This window comes from Chiloscyllium plagiosum, chromosome 16, assembly GCF_004010195.1.
Source record: "Chiloscyllium plagiosum isolate BGI_BamShark_2017 chromosome 16, ASM401019v2, whole genome shotgun sequence".
Classification (NCBI taxonomy): Eukaryota; Metazoa; Chordata; class Chondrichthyes; order Orectolobiformes; family Hemiscylliidae; genus Chiloscyllium; species Chiloscyllium plagiosum.
Genome location: NC_057725.1, coordinates 65,338,924 through 65,355,898, shown reverse-complemented (window position 1 = coordinate 65,355,898; position 16,975 = coordinate 65,338,924).

Here is a 16,975-nt window from a genome sequence, read left to right as displayed (position 1 = left end):
CACAAGCCTGGTTAAGAACAATCGGAGTGACTATTTGGAGGTCTTTGATGGTTTGATAATTGGGGCTCAATTCCTGAATCTTCAAATGCAGACAACAAAGGTCCATGCAAAACTCAGGAAAATTGACTGGAAAAGAATAGCGTTTATTGTTGAACACCAAAATAGAGCCATTATTCATGCCACAAATAGGCCAGTCCCAGCTGAGACTGACAGTTCTGCAGACCAATCCTGGATATGCTTTGTTTTAAAATATATCCAGACGTGCTCTGGAAAAGAAAACAGATTTTTCCCCACCACCAAATGACTGACTTTTTTTGCTTTTAAACTAGCAATCCCCACCAGTAAAACACCCATTCGGCCAATTGGCTATTTACATGAAAAGCCTGTTAAGCATAATGCAAACCATCAAAAGTAATGGAGAGGTAGGGAGAGCAGGAAGGAGCTAAAGCAAAATGGAGTTGGAATGGAAAATAAAGCACTGAATCCCTCACAATACCCACTTCTCTCTAAATGCATTGAGAACATTGATGGGCCACTCTGTGCTCCCTCTCCAAGGACACCCAGGCATGAACATAACCATAGAAAGATCGGCAGAGATGGCCCATTCCACAGCCTGCTGCCTGGACACACATCCCTCTGCACTGGATGCCCAAAGCTCAGAAGGATGGGGATAAAGTGCAACCAAAAACACCACAAAAGATTTTTTGAAAAACTAAAAAGGGGGTGCATTCACCCACAATCGATATATACAGTGGATCTGTTTTTTTCCTCATCTATTTTCTAACTAAACTGTTCAGAAAAGTTATTAAACACCTCTGGAACTGGTGGGACCTGAACCTGGGCCTCCTGGCTCAAAGGGAGGGACTCTTGCACTGTACTACAAGAGTTCTTGATCTACTTAATAAAGGGTTCAGGTGATGAATTATAGCTGGGTAAGCTATTTCCTGTTACTCAGGAAACTCAACAACACCTTGTATTCATCTAAATTAAACTCCATCTACCATTCCTCAGCCCACTGGCCCAGTTGATCAAGATCTCATTGTATTCCCAGATAACTTCTTCTCTGTCCACAATACTACCAATCATCCACAACCATGCCTTCTAAATTCTCATCCAAATCATGTATATAAATGATGGATAACTGTGGTCCGAGCACCAATCCTTGTGGCACACCGCTGGTCAGAGGCCTCCAGCTTAAAAACCCTCTACTACTACCCTTTGTCTTCTACAGTCAAGATACTTTTGTATCGAATTGGCCAGCTCTCCCTGGATCCTGTAGGACCTATGCAACAACCCACCTTGTGGTAACCTGTCAAAGGTCTTGCTAAAACCCATGTGGATAATATCCACTGCACTGCCCTAATCTACTTTCTTGGTCATCCCTTCAAGACTCAATCAAATTCATGAGACACAATTTCCCATGTACAAAGCCACGCAGACTATCCCAAATGAGACCTTGCCTCTTCAAATGCCTGTAGATTCTGTCTCTCAGAATCCTAACATCTTACCCTCCACAGACATTAGGCTCTCAAAGTTTGGGAGAAGATTTGTAGCTCGGGTGCTCGTTGTTGTGGTTCTGTTCGCCGAGCTACGAAACGTCTGCAACACAAATTCCCAGCTCGGTGAACAGAACCACAACAAACATTAGGCTCACTAATCTACACTGATCCCAGTTCCCAGGCATTTCTGTGCAACCTTTCTTAAATAATGGCACAACATTAGCCACCCACCAATCTTTGGGCACTTCACGCGTGGCTGTTGATGATACAAATGTTGGTGAACATCCCACATGCTTGTCCCTCTGCTTTGAGAGCCTGCATGTCATCCTTACTGGATGGTGATTCAACCTTCTCAATATATGGGGAAAAAAGCAGATCAGTGACTGTTCCTCACACAGTACAAGCTTCTAACCCCCATTTGAGACTGGCAACAGGGTCCCATAGGTCCATCAGAGAAAATGTGACCTCTGTCCTTTTCTGAAATACTGGGACCAATTTTATTGAAATTGCTACTATGCTCTATAGCCCTGATATTACTCCTCAGACTTATACATTTGCCTTTGATAAAGTGCCATATAATGATTCGGTAACATAGTTAGAGCCCATTAAATAGAAGGATGGATCTGAAGTTGGCTGAGTGACAGGAAACAAAGGATAGTGGTGAAATGTTGTTTTCTGACTGAAGGGAGGGGCTACCAGGTGTCAATGTTAAGACCTCTGGTTTTCTTGCTAAGTTTTAATATTCTAAATATGAATGTACAAAATACAATTTCACTACAATTACACAAAATGTAATTTTCACTAAACTCCTCAATATAATATGGGCTCTGTAAATAAAGGTCAATTATGATAAATCTATACAAAATACTGATACAGTCTCAACTGGAGTATTATGCTTGGTTGGAGACACCACACTTAAGAACAAGAAGAGCTTGCAGAGAAAAACCATAATTGTTCCAGCTATGACTGACTTCAATTGTGTTTGGGAATTCAGGCTAATCGTCTTGAAGAAGACAAAATGAAAAGGAAATTGTTAGATGTGTTGAAATCCAACAGGTCAGGATAGAGAAGTGAAAAGAAACTGTTTCCATTGCCGATTGCGAACCAGGCATACCGATTTAAGGTTTTTGGTCAATCAAATAGCAGCATGAGCAAAATCATTTTAAACCTAAACCAAAATTCTAAGTCTGTAAAGATTACTAATAATGTTCTTTTAACTCTATTTACAGGTTTGAGGATTCTACAAACATCCAGACCAGAGTACTACCAATGCTGGATTCGCAGTCCCAGGACAAATACAGAGTTCCTGCATGAGAACACCCGGAACCAAAATCCGAATCCTGACCTAGAACAAAACCAGCCCCAACAGCGACTTGACCCCGAGAAGACCCAACCAGCCCAGGACCTAACCCCAGACCCGCAACCTCAAGGAGGCCTAACCAGCCCAGGCCCACTCCCCAATCCTGCAGCTTGACCCCGGGGATGTCTGGCCATTCCTGAATTGACTCACTTACCTTCTGGAGCAGCAGACTAACACCACTAACAGCTGGTATCATCCAGCAGCAGAAATTCTACTGCTGCAATCCATTCCCAAGGAGACCAGACCAGTCTAGGGCCAAACTCTGACCAGGCAGTGGTCCATCCCAGGGAAGCCCAGCCAAACCGTACCTGACTCACCTACCTTCTGAAGCAGCAGACTCACACCACTGACTCCCAGGACCATCCTGATGCAGGAAGCCTACCAGAAAATGGGAAAGAAGTGCTGGCCTGCAGGTGAAATTGAAACAATGTGCTTTCAAGTCCACCCCTCCCCAGTATGCTCCTAGCAAACATCGAAGTTATCAAAAACAAAATGGATCAACTCAGATCTAGACTTACCTTCTGACAGACTGCTGCATGCTCTGTTTACAGAGACATGGCTCACTCCTAACATACCTGACTGTGTCTTGCAAGCTAAAGGATTCTCTCTACTTTGCATTCACCATGGCATTCTTGGGTAAGGCAAAGGGTGGAGGGGTATGCTTCCTAATCAACACTTCCTGGTGATCCTATCTTGCAGTGAAATGCCAACCCTACTATCTACCGCAGGGGTTCACCTCCACCATCCCGACATCAGTTTCCATACCATCCCGTGCCCTGGATGAAATTTACACTACTACAAATGCTCTGGAGTTGAAATTCCCCATGGCCTTATTCTTCATGGCTCGCAACTTAAACTAGGCCAACCTCAAGAAGGCGCTGCCAAAATACCATGAGTAAGTCTCCTGCCCCACTGGAGGACCAAACAACTTGGACCACTGCTACATAACCAAATATGCCTACCACTCCAGTGCCTGTCCACACTTTGGAAAATTGGATCACAACACTGTGTTCCTCTTCTCAGCTTACAAGCAGAAGCTGGGATGGGAGGATCCTTCACAGAATGTAGTACAATGCTGGTCTGAGGCAGTGGAAGAGCTTCTCTGGGACTGCATGGAATTGTGGACTGGACCATATTCAAGAACTCAGCAGATAACCCAGACAAGTATGCCACCACTGTCACGGACTTCATTAGCAAATGCACAGATGACTGATTGCCAAAGAAGTTAATCCGGGTGTTCCCCAACCAAAAACTTGGATGAAATCCACTGCCTACTGAAGACCAGGCATGCAGCATTCAAATTAGATGACCCAGACCTCAACAGAAAATCCAGGTCTGACCTCCACAAAGCCATCAGAGATGCCAAGAGGCAATGTCAGACCATGTTAGAGACCCAAACCAACCAAACGGACACCCATCACTTGTTGAAAAATTTACACAACATAACAGGATACAAAATGAAGTGGTGCAAGATGGCGGGCAAAAACACATCCCTCCCTGATGCGGTCAATATTTTCTATGCTTGGTTTGAGCAGAATGCCAGCGGCACAGCGTCACCTGCCCTGACAGCCTGGGATGCACCTGTTCCCTCTATCACCATTGCCGATGTCAGATCAGTCTTCCTGAGAGTCAACCCAAGGGAAGCAATGGGCCTGGGCAGAGTCCCTGGCCATGCACTTAGGTCCTGAGTGGGCCAGCTGGTGGAGGTATTCACTTACATCATCAACCTCTCCCTCTAAAAGCTGAAATACCCACCCCTTAAAATAGGACAACATCATCCCATACCAAAGAAAGCTTGTAGAATGTGCCTTAACAGCTACCACCTTGTGGCTCTGACCTCCATAATCATGATGTGCTTCGACTGGCTGGTCATGGTCCACATCAAGTCTTGCCTGCCTCGGTGCTCTGCAATTTACCTACCAATGAAACAGGTCCACAGTGGACGCTATTTCCCTTCCACTACACTCATCCCTGTAACATCTGGACAACAAAGATACCTCCATCAGACTCATATTCAGAGACTATAGCTCCACCTTCAACAACAGGGTGAGAGGGGAAAGGTATAAAACAGACCGAAGGGGCTACTTTTTCATACAGTGGGTGGTGCATGTTTGAAATGAGCTGCCAGAAGAAGTGGTGGAAGCTGGTACAATTGCAACATTTAAATGGCAACTGGATGAGTATATGAATAGGAAGGGTTTAGAGGGATATGGGCCTCATAGAGAGACCCAGGTAATGTTTTGGGGACCTGGATTTGAATCCCTCCATGGCAATAGATTCAATAGATATCTAGAATTGAGAATATAATGATGACCATGATCCATTGCCAATTGTCTGAAAAACCTACCTGGTTCACTAATGTCCTTTAGGGAAGGAAACCGCCATCTTTACTTGGTCTGGCCTACATGTGACTCCAGACCCACAGCAATGTGGTTGACTCTTAACTGTCCTATGGACAATCAGGAATGGGCAATAAATGCTGCATAGCCAGTGATGTTGCCATCCCATGAATGAATAAAGAACTAAAAACTTACGTACATGTGACTACAACAACTCAAATCAAATCATCTTTGCAGAGAGAGAGTGCTTAGGATCTGGAATGTGTTATCTCTGGGTGTGATGAAGGCAGAATCAATTAAGTTGTTCAAGAGATGCCGCAAGAGATGCAAAACCTGCAAGCATACCTCCCCCATCATTTCCGTCCAAGCTACAAACGATCCTTCTATGTCCAGCAGAGAGATTTTCCCATACATCCAAACCTCATCTACTGTGTCCGTTGCTCTCGATGTGGTCTCCTCTACATTGGGGAGACAGGACGCCAACTTGCAGGACAGCATGGTGACTGAGTGGTTAGCACTGGCGCCTCACAGCATCAGGGATCCAGGTTCGATTCCAGCCTCGGGCGACGGTCTGTGTGGAGTTTGCACATTCTCCTCATGTCTGGTAAGCTTCCTCACATAATCCAAAGATGTGCAGGTCAGGTGAATTGGCCATGCTAAATTGCCCATAGTGTTCAGAGATGTGTAGGTTAGATGCATTAGTTAGGGGTATATGTAGACTAATCAGGTAGGGGAATGGATCTGGGCGGGTTACTCTTTGGAGGGTCAGTGTGGACTTGTTGGGCCAAATGGCCTGTTTCTACACTGTAAGGATTCTTAGTTCTAAGTTTCAGGGAACATCTCTGAGACACACACACACACACCATACAACTCATCCGCCCTCTGGCCAACCACTTCAACTCCCCCTCCACTCTGCCATGGACATGCGAGTCCTGGGCCTCCTCCACCGCTAAATCCAAGGCACCTGATGTCTGGAGGAAGAAAGCCTCAACTTCCGCCTTGGGACCCTATAACCACACGGCATTAACGGCGGCTTCACCAGTTTCCTGATCTCCCCTTCCTCCATCTCATCCCAGATCCACCCCTCCAACTTGGCGTTCCCGTCTTGACCTGTCCTACCTGTCCATCTTTCTTCCCACCTGTCCGCTCCACCCTCCTCTCTGGCCTATCACCATCACCCCCCACCTACATCTACCTATTGCCTTTCCAGCTATCTCACCCCCACTCCCAACCTCCTATTTTTCTCTCAGCGCCCTTCCCCCTTCCCACCCCACATTCCTGGTGAAGGATCCATGCCCGAAACGTCGATTCTCCTGCTCCTTGGATGCTGCCTGACCTGCTGTGCTTTTTCAGCACCATACTTTTAGACTCTGGCTACAGTGAGTGGTAGAATTGAGCTAGCATTGAACAAGAAGGGTGCTTTATGGATGGGTAGGTAATTAATAAGGCAAATTTGGAATGATAGTGTGACAAATTCACCAGTCCTCATTAAGCTTCACAGAGAAAAATTCTCTATAAAACTCAGAAAAAATATCATAAGATTCAGTCCAAAATTATATGTACCAAGCCTTTACACTTGTCCAGTATCAACATCAACAGGGATCATAATATTGGGCAGAATCTAACTAGGTTTGAGCAACATGGGCTATGGTGAAATGGATGAGAATTAATGAAAGCTGGCAGAATTGAATAAGACAACCAATGAGGCCTGTCTTGACATCAGGAAATAGGAAACTTTGTGCTCATGGACAGGCATCCAGATTGGACCAGATTGCATCTCAGGGCCGCTCATTTGCTTTCTTACTGCTTGCTTATTTAGTACCTATCTGCATGCTCGCACCATCCATGATTTCCCTGCCTTGCTTTGTCAAATAGTGTAGTCACACAACCAGGCAGCTTGCTTTGCTGGTCAGCAATCCTCTGTCTAGGGGATGCACAGCTTGCTGTATGGCAGTGTCCTATATCAATCTCAAACCTGCGCCACATGCCAGGAGCTTATGCAGCAAACAGACTGCATTTGTAGCAAGCAGGCGGCCATGTCTCAAAGTCTTAGTGAAGTAGTCCTCATTGATATTCTGTGCAGATACTATGGAGGTAATCACCATCAGGGGCTTCTGGCATAGTACATCAAAGACAGCCTCCCGTATCCAGGCAATCGGCTATGGTCAGGCATTTACTTGGCATGTTTCCAGTCAAGGGATGGATGTTTCTGCAGATTGGGAGGGTAGGCCAGGTTCTTATAGAGGCTTACAAAATCATGAGGGGCATGGATAGGATAAATAGACAAAGTCTCTTCCCTGGGGTGGGGTGTCCAGAATTAGAGGGCATAGGTTTAGGGTGAGAGGGGAAAGATATAAAAGAGACCAAAGGGGCAAATTTTTCATGCAGAGGGTGGTACATGGATGGAATGAGCTACCAGAGGAGGTGGTGGAGGCTGTACAATTGCAACATTTAAGAGGCATTTGGATGAGTATATGAATAGGAAGGTTTGGCGGGATATGGGCCAGGTGCTGGGTTGGGATATCTGGTCAGCATGGACGAGTTGGACTGAAGGGTCTGTTTCCGTGCTGTACATTTGTATGACTCTATAAATTAAGATGAAAGGGGGAGAGGGGTCAAATGGCAGACATGTCTGAAGGAATGAGAATCAGCAAGTCAGACTTTAGGACTGGAGGACCTGGGAGAGGAAGGAATATAGCAGTGACAGGAGAGGCATAGTATCTGCATGGGGGTAGACAGTAAAACAAGACTGCAAACAGGGAACTGTGGGAGGGTGAGGATGGTGTCATCAATAGTCAAGAGCACCCTGGCTTTAAGTGGGGGGAGGGAATGATCTGTGTATGACTCCATAATCACATACGACATGGTCACCCTGTATACCTGGAGCTAGGTGGGAAAAGTAGGCAGGTGCAGGAGTGCATATCTTTGAAAGTAGCAGAACAGATGGAGAGAACTGTTAATAAATCATATAGTGTTCTCAGCTTTAATTATAGGAACACAGAATACAAGAGCAGGGAGGTGATGTTGAATTTGTTAAACATTTGTTAACCTTTAGATGAAATATTGTGGACAGTTCTGGGTGCCACACTATCAGGAGGATAGGTTCCAGAATATTCCCAGGAATGAAAGCTTCACTTCTGAGGATAGATTGTAGAAATTGGGAGTGTTATGCTTGAAGAGAAGAATGTTAGAAGTGAACTGGTACCGTTTTTTTCAAAATCATGAGGGGCTTGCGAAAGTAGGTAAGGAGAAACTTTTTCTACTTGTAAAGGAACAAGTGCATGAGGACATAGATTTAAAGTAATCTGCAAAAGAAGCAAGGGTGATGTGAGGAAAAATGATTCACACAGTGAGTAGTTAGGGTGTGGAATGCACTGCCTGAAAATGTGGAAACAGATTCAATAGCGTATAAAATAATGTGCAATGGTAGACAAAAGGCAGAAAATTGGCACTAGGTAATGATACTTATTTAACAAGCCAATGTAGGCACAATGAGTCAAATGGCCTCCTTCTGTACCATAGTACTTTGTGATTCTGTGATGTAGATGGATTGGTTGGGGACCTGGATAAGTGTGAAACCTGTGGAGTTTACAGTGTGGACTATCAGGAAAAGAATGTGGATATTCGGTGGTGAGATATGGATGTCTTGGCACCCCCTTAACAGGAGTCCTGGTTTTCTCCTAGGAGGGACAGGATTCTCTCTTTGTAGTGAGGAGCTGAATATCTGGGAGTTCTCCACCTGTACAACTCAGTCTGCACTGTTATGGGCTATCTTCTGAAGTGCGAGAAAAGGGAGGGATTGAGTGAGATGAAAGTGGGTGGCACAGCCTCCTCTCCCAATCCTCCAGGAACAGGCCATCACCTGCATCACCTTTCCACCTGGACCACTAGGTTCCTGCCAGAGCCATTTTCCCATTCTGTGACATGTCCACATTCTGACTGTTAGGACTGCTTTGGAATGTTAGTGTTCATCCAGATGCACAGCAGCCTTTTAAAAGTGAGAAAGATGGAAGGGATGCTGGTCTTTCAGCAGACACCCGCTGACCGGTGAAATGTTCCAGGAATGACATGTGGTAAGATAGAGATGGAATTGGAAGTGAGAGATGATGTATAATGTAGTAGATAATTAATAATATGCGATTGATAAGGTAAGGTAGTAAGATGAGATAACTCATTGGGCCTCAAGCTGAAAAACCCTTCAAAAAATTCAAAGCAACTTCGATTTAGCCAATAGAACATGAAATCCAGCTCACCTTAATTTAATTTAGCAGAAAGTGAATAATATATAGAAATAATTCATACGATACTGTATTCCTAGCAGTACTTCAATAGCCAATATTTCTGAATAGTATCAATCAATTTAATATTATGCTCCAAAAGACTATATGCATGGAATAAAGACAAGAAGCCAGTTCAAACAAATCAGTTACCACATGAAATCATATACATCTAACTTTGTGAAAAGGATTATTTAATATGTTAGGCACTCTGAGGTTATATGCTAAATTGAAACCCAAAATGTATCCCTGATATTGAAATACCTTAAAGGGAAGCAGTCCACACTTTAATTCTCTACAATATAATATATAACTTTCCAATGTACTGGTCTGCTCTAGGACTTATGAGAAAAATGGTCATATTTGGAAAGAAAGATACTCATTTACACGTGACATTATAAAATCACCTTACCTGGTTCAATATTACTTATTATGATAGCAATATATTTATCCCGATCTGTCCTGGTATGCTCATGTTGAAAACCAAGTGCATGCATCACTTCATGTTGTATTATACCAACATGTACACAACCACTTGTAGAGAGTGATATTTCTTGTGGCTTTCCATTCATTGGTCCTATATATGACCAACACCTAGAAAAATATGGGTTTAAAATATAACAAATGAACTTTCTTATCCATGAGCTTGAATTTAACTGGAAAAATTAACATATAAACATAAATCATGAAGCTAATACATAAACTAGTAGCATTCTTAAGAATTTGGTGTAGTGGGGAGAGGTGTCAAGTGCTTTAAACTGAGGGCAATTGTACTATAAACACATAGGTCAATGCATGATGGGACAGTGAAGACTGTTACCTACAATTCCTTGAGTGCATAGTCAATAAGATGGGCACCCCACAGCTACACACAATTAGGAACAGAAGAAGTGGATGCCCATCTGGCATGGTAGGAAGGGATGGATGGCACAAAAATATTCAGACAGCACAACACTCACATAATGTTTTCAGTATTGAAGGGTGGGAGAGTACAAACAGCTTGTGGGAATGTCGAATATGTCCTTGGCAAGTTTGGGAAGGCAACGACCCAGTGGTATTATCACTAGACTATTAATCTAGAGACTCAAATAATGTTCTGGGGTTGAATCCCATCATGGCAGATGGCAGAATTTGGAATCAATTTTTTTAAAAATCTGACATTAAGAATCTACCGATGACCATGAAATCAGTGTCGATTGTTGGAAAAATCCATCTGGTTCACTACTGTCCGTCAGGAAAGGAAATCTGCCATCCTTACCTGGACTAGCCTTTATGTGACTCCAGATCCACAGCAAAGTGGTTAACTCTCAATTGCCCCGTGAAATGGCCTAGCAAGCCATTCAGTTCTACCAATCACTAAAAAAGTATCAAAGAAACGAAACCAGATGGATCACCTGGCATTGACAGGAAAAGACAATGGCAGAAAAAGCTTTGTAAACCTTGCAAAGTCCTCTTCACTAACGTCTGGAGGCTAGTGCCAAAACTGGGAAAGCTGTCCCACAGACTAGTCAAACAACAGCCTGACATAGTCATACTCACGGAATCATGCCTTAGAGAAAATGTCCCAGACACCACTTTCACCATCCCTGGATATGTCCTGTCTCACTGGCAGGACAAACTGACCAGAGGTGTTGTGCGGTGTCATCAACAGTGCTATCACACAGCATCTGCTCAGTGATAACCTGCTCAGTGATGCCTGGTTTGGGTTCCGCCAGGGCCACTCAGCTCCTGACCTCATTACAGCCTTGATTCAAACGTGGACAAAAGAACTGAATCCCAGAGGGTGAGGTGAGAGCGTCAGCCCTTGAGATCAAGGCTGCGTTCACCCGGGTGTGGCATCAAGGAGCCCGAGCAAAACTGGAATCAACGGGTATTAGGGGGTTAGAGTATTACCTGACAAATAGGAAGATGGTCAGAGCTGTTGGATGTCAGTCATCTCAGCTCCAGGACATCTCTGCAGGAGTTCCTCAGGGTAGTGTCCTAGGCACAACCATCCTCAGCTGCTTCATCAATGACCATCCCTTCATCATTAGGTGATAAGTGAGGATGCTCATCAATGATTGCATAATGTTCAGTACTATTTGTGTCTCATCAGACACTAAAGCAGTCCATGTCCAAATGCAACAAGATCTGGACAATATCCAGGCTTGGGCTGAGAAGTAGCAAGTAAGAATCATGCCACACAAATGCTAGGCTATGACCATCTCCAATCAGAGACAAACGAACCACTGCCCCTTGACATTCAACGGTGTTACCATCACTGAACCCCCACTATCAACATCCTGGGAGTTATCATTGAAGAGAAATTCAGCTGGACTCACTACATGAATGCAGTAGCTATAAGAGAAGCCAGAGGCTAGGAATTCTGTGGTGAGTAACTTATCTCCTGACACCTGAAAGTCTCTCCATCATCTACAAGGCACAAGTCAGGGGTGTGATAGAATAGTCTCTACTCACCTGGATAAGTACAGCCCCAACAACACTCAAGCAGCTTAACACCATTCAGGACAAAGCAGCCTGCTTGATTGACACTGTATCCACATGGATCCACACTTTCCACCACTAACGCTCAGTAGCAGTAGTGTGTACTATCTACAAGATGTACTGCATAAATTTGCCAAAGATCCCTAGACAGCATCTTCCAAACCTACTAACACTTCCATCAGAAGGACAAGGGTAGCAGATATGTGGGAACATCACCACCTTCAAGGTCCAAGCCACTCACCATCCTGACTTGAAAATATATCGCTGTTCCTTCACTGTCGCTGGGTCAAAACTTGGACTTCCCTCCCTAATGGCATTTTTGGTCAACCCACAGCAGGTGGACTGCAGTGATTCAAGAAGTCAAATCACTACCACCTTCTGAAGGGCAACTATAGAACCAGGCAATAAATGCTGGCCAGTCAGCGACAGCCACATCCCACAAAAATGAATAAATACATTTTAAAAATGGTGGAAATGACAGCATGGTTGGGGAAGAAGGGGTGCTTAGCAAAGTATGGGAGGAAACATTTTAGATAGGGTGAAGCAGGTTACTAGCAATATTAGTCACATAAATTATTGTAGCACTGGAGAGGTTGTATACTGTTAAGGATCTGTTAGGTTGGAAGAATAGAGGAGCTGCTAAAATATCAGAATTTTTCTAGCCCTATGAGAAAAAAAGCAAATCCAGTTCTGAGGAATGAGGAGGGCAGGAAGGTGGTGGCATCATAGTAATAATGTCATGTAGACTAGTAATTCAGAACCCTAGGTTAATGATCTGGGGACCTGGAGACGAATTAAATGCAAGTTGAAATGGTGAAATTTAAATTCAATAAAATAATGTGGAATTTAAAAAAGCTAGCCTAAAGGTGATCAAGTAATCATTGTGAAATGTTGCCACAACCTATCGAGTTCACTTCTGTCCTTTCAGGAAGGGAATTTACCATCCTTACTTGGTCTGGCTACATAACTCTGACCCACACTCTTCAGTCTTAATAATTCAGAGTAGGCAACAAATTTTGGCTTGCCAGCAATCTCCACATCCATGAACTTTGTTTTTAAAAGAACATTTGGGAAACACATAATGTTACATCAATTAAAGTAGTTACAGAAAAGGACAGTTACAAAGAAGCGAAAAATTATTAACTTGAGAGAGTCAAAATTGAATATTTTAACAATTGATGTGATAACAGAACAGTAGGCAATCAAGCTGAATAAAAAGTTCAGAGCAGATTCTAAAAAGAAAATAAGAGGCACACAAAGAGACTACAAGGAAAAACTAGTAGCAAACATAAAAGTGAACCATACATTACACGAATCCAAGCCAGATGCAGGAGCATGGAACAAGACACAGACCTTTTCATCGGGTCCCCAAGCTGAAAATTTGATACTGTTCTTGCAGCTTGTACTGAATGTTGCTGGATCACTTCAGCAGGCCTGAGGCAAAAATGTTGGTCAGAAAACACAATGGTGGCTTAAAGTAGCAGGCTATTGGAGGCTTGAGAGTATTTTTATGGATATAATGTAGGCGCTTCGCAAACAGGTCATCCAGTCTGCACTTTGTCTAGCAATTTACAGGAGACCACATTGTGAACAGCAAATACTGTAGGTTAGATTGAGTGAAGTGCAGGTAAATTTGCTGCATTACCTAGAAGGTAGTCTGTGGCCTTGGATAGAGAGGTCAGAGAAGGTAAATCAGCGGGGGGAGGGAAACGGGGAATAGGTGTGACAGTTTCTGTAATGCATGGGATGGTGCCGTGGGTGTGTAGAGGTACTGGAAGTGGAGAAGGAGGGACCAGGGTGTCATAGTGGAATGATCCCTTTGAAACGCTGAGTGGGAATGTATGTCTGGTGATGGCATCCCACTGGAGGTGGTTGAAATGGTGGCTTATGATCCTTCAAAAGAGAAGGGATGAGGGCAGAAGTGCAGGAAATGGTTCCTGTCAACCACGGTGGCAGGGAATTCTCAGTTGAGGAAAAAGATGGACATTTCTGAGAAACCCTTGTGAAAAGCTGCATCATCAGAATAGATACAATGGAGATGGAGAAACTGGGAGATAGGAATTGAGTCCTTACATGTAGCAGGGTATGAGAATGTATAGTCCAAGTAATTGTAGGAGTCGGTGAGTTTGTAATGGATATCGGTGTTCAGCCTCTTCCTAGAAACAGAAACAGAGATATTGAGGAAAGGCAGGGTTGAGTCAGAGATGAATCAGGTGAAGATAGAGAAGGGTGGAAATTGGATGATCAATTTTTCCAATTCTGAACAAGAGAAAGAAGCAATGCCAATGATGTAATCTATGTACTAGATAAAGAGTCGTTGTGGAGGGTGTGGGGCACAAATATGATTGGAAGAGGGAATGTTCTACATACCCCACAAATAGGCATAACTGGGGCCCATGCAACTACCAATGGTCACAAATTTGATCTGAGAAAAATGAAAGGAGTTAAAGGGAAAGTTGTTCAAAATGAAGACGAGTCAGGTGGAGGATGGCTGTGGTGGACGGGGTTGGTTCAGGCCTTCGGTTGAGGAAGAACCAGAGAGCTGTAAGACCATTCTGAAAGCGCCCACTACCACCGTGCCGCCCACTGCCACCGTGCCGCCCACAAAATGAAAGGAGTTAAAGGGAAAGTTGTTCAAAATGAAGACGGGTCAGGTGGAGGATGGCTGTGGTGGACGGGGTTGGTTCAGGCCTTCGGTTGAGGAAGAACCAGAGAGCTGTAAGACCATTCTGAAAGGGGATAGACATGTAGAGGGATTGCATGTCCATGGTAAAGAGGAGGTGGCAGATGCCTGCAAACTGGAAGTTTTGAAACAAATGCAAAGGGTCAGAAGAATCATGGATGTAAGTTGGAAAAGACTGGACAAGAGGAGAATAGAAATCGAGTCAAGGTGGGAAGAAATAAGTTCAGTGGGGGAAGAACAGGCGAAACCATGAGTCTGCCTGGGTAGACCTGTTTATAGATTTTGAGAAGATGGTAAAAGTGGGCTGTATGGGGCTGGGGAATCGTGAGCGTGGAAGCTGTGGAGTGGGGTGTGGGAGGATGGTAGATCACCAGCTAAGTACAGTAATCATTACAGACAATGGACACTATAGCCCAATGTCAAATGGTGGGGTCATGGTTTGGGGAGATAGGAGGAGGTCTTGAAGAGTTGGCACTCAGCTTAAGCAGTGCAGAGTCAGATAACAGCAGCATCGCTCTTGTTGGCAGGCTTGATTACAAAGTCAGATTTGGATCTTAGAACATGAAGTGCAGAGGGAAATAATGGGTGACAAGGTCAGAGAAATTAAGGCAATCAATATCACGTCAACAGTTTTCAATGAACAGGGCAAGTGCAGGCAAAAGGTCAGAGGGAGGAGTTCAGGTGGAAATGGGTGAAGGAATCTGTGGAACGGTGAGGACTCTTGTCCAAACAATTGGGCAAAGAGACAAAGTTGATGAAAGAAGAGTTCAACATCATTTTGTGCCCGAAATTCATTGCGGTAGGGACTCAGTGGGATAAACTAAGTCCTTTACTGAATAAAGCAGAAGTCAGTCGGGATAGTAAGTATCTGACAAGTGGGGTCAGGAGACAGAGTTGGGGGAGGAAGGAAGGTTCCTTTCATGTCCTTACCCACCCTCACACCCCAGGCCCTGTGGGCTGCTTTCAACACAGTCAACTCATTTTCACATCCACATGATCCTCTTCAGCAGCTTTCTCCTTCCCTGGCTTATTACCAACAATTCCTTTGCCTGCCTACCTTATTTTCTCTCTTGTCTGGGCTCTGTATTCACTTATCTGCTTACTCCTTTCTGCTCCACTTCCTCTCATCAGCAGATATACAGCCTTTCTCAAGCTGCTATTAGTCCTGAAGGTGATCACTGAACTCAAAATGTTAACTCTGCTCTCTCTCTACAGATACTGCCAGACCTACTGAGTTTCTCCAGCAATTTCTGTTGTTGTTTCGATGTTCAGCCTCCATAATTCTGGTTTTATTTTAATCCAGTTTTAATCTGTGACTAGAGGATGCACAAATACAGTCAGAATCACAGAGATGTTCAGACGGTTACAGACCATTTGGTCGAACTCGTCCATGCCGACTAGATATCCCAACCCAATCTAGTCTCACTTGCCAGCACCTGGCCCATATCCCTCTAAACCCATCTTATTCATATACCCAGCCTTTTAAATGTTGCAATTATACTAGCCTCCATCACTGGCAGCTCATTCCATACCTGTACCAACCTCTGTGTGAAAACGTTGCCCCTTAGGTCTCTTTTATATCTTTCCCCCTCACTATTTTTCGTCATTTATATAAATGATTTGGATGTGAGCATAAGAGGTATAGTTAGTAAGTTTGCTGACAACACCGAAATTGGAAGTGTAGTGGACAGCGAAGAACAACATTCTGATAGGAAGGAGACCAGAATTGCACGCAATATTCCAACACTGGCCTAACCAATGTCCTGTACAGCCGCAACATGACCTCCCAACTCCTGTACTCAATACTCTGACCAATAAAGGAAAGCATACCAAATGCCTTCTTCACTATCCTATCTACCTGCGACTCCACTTTCAAGGAGCTATGAACCTGCACTCCAAGGTCTCTTTGTTCAGCATCACAGGGTTCAGAAAAGATTTACAAGGATGTTGCCAGGGTTGGAGGATTTGAGCTATAGTTTGTGAGAAGATTTGTAGCTCGGGTGCTCGTTGCTGTGGTTCTGTTCGCCGAGCTGGAAGTTTTTGTTGCAAACGTTTCGTCCCCTGTCTAGGTGACATCCTCAGTGCTTGGGAGCCTCCTGTGAAGCGCTTCTGTGGTGTTTCCTCCGGCATTTATAGTGGCCTGTCCCTGCCGCTTCCGGTTGTCAGTTTCAACTGTCCACTGTAGTGGCCGATATATTGGGTACAGGTCTATGTGTTTGTTGATGGAGTTTGTGGATGAGTGCCAAGCTTCTAGGAATTCCCTGGCTGTTCTTTGTTTCGCTTGCCCTATAATGGTAGTGTTGTCCCAGCCAAATTCATGTTGCTTGTCGTCT